Raw genomic sequence first — 733 nt, forward strand, 5'->3', positions numbered from 1 at the left:
GCCAACACAGACAGACTCCTACCAATCTTTAACCGAGCTGGAAAGCAGAGGTACCCAGTACTCACTTTTAACTGGGTATTTAATAGCCATGTGGAGGTGGTGCTGAGGGCCAGGGGTCAGTGGGGACCTGGCAGTGCTGGGCAACGGGGACACTGGAGGAGCTGAAAGGGCTTTTTGGAACCCAAACGGTTCTGTGATTCCATGGTTTCAGCTCCAGCCGCTGGCTCTTCCCTGCTCACCCATCTCAGCCTGCGGGGCCCGCAGGCAGGTCTCACAGGCACAGCCCGTGGTGGCTGCTGCGGCGCAGGGCAGTTGCACGGTGCTGGGGACATGGCCCAGCTGCAGACACTCAGTGCTCCGTGACACCCGCCCAGAGGGACCGTCCCTGCAGCCACGCCAGCCCCCGGCACCCCCTCACGTTACTGCCCGACTGCGCCACCGACACGTATGTGGAAGCAGCACTGGCACTTTTGGCAGCGCTGCTTTCAGGGCTGGCGCAGGTCTGCGGTACGGCCGCACTGAGCCCTGACAGTGCCCAAAGAAGTGGGGGTGAGGGGAGAGGAGCAGCTGGGAACGCTGAAGCTGCCTCTGCCACCAAAGAGAAGTTCACGGCCCACCTCTTCCAGGCAAAGGGATGAGCTGGGTGAGGGTGTCACCAGCGGACAGGATCGCCGGGTGCTCCAGGCTCTGCTGCACTGGCTCCCCCCCCGCCCGCCGCCCGCTGCCGGTTCGA

General features: G+C 63.7%; 1 protein-coding gene across 1 annotated transcript in view; it reads right to left on the bottom strand.

The window, feature by feature from the left end:
- Positions 1 to 733, bottom strand: part of AGAP3 (ArfGAP with GTPase domain, ankyrin repeat and PH domain 3) — a gene marked incomplete at both ends in the record, with an annotated part of 24,013 nt that overhangs the window by 19,600 nt on the left and 3,680 nt on the right. The window lies entirely within an intron of this gene.

Source organism: Buceros rhinoceros, unplaced genomic scaffold, assembly GCF_000710305.1.
Source record: "Buceros rhinoceros silvestris isolate BGI_N320 unplaced genomic scaffold, ASM71030v1 scaffold24678, whole genome shotgun sequence".
Lineage (NCBI taxonomy): Eukaryota > Metazoa > Chordata > Aves > Bucerotiformes > Bucerotidae > Buceros > Buceros rhinoceros.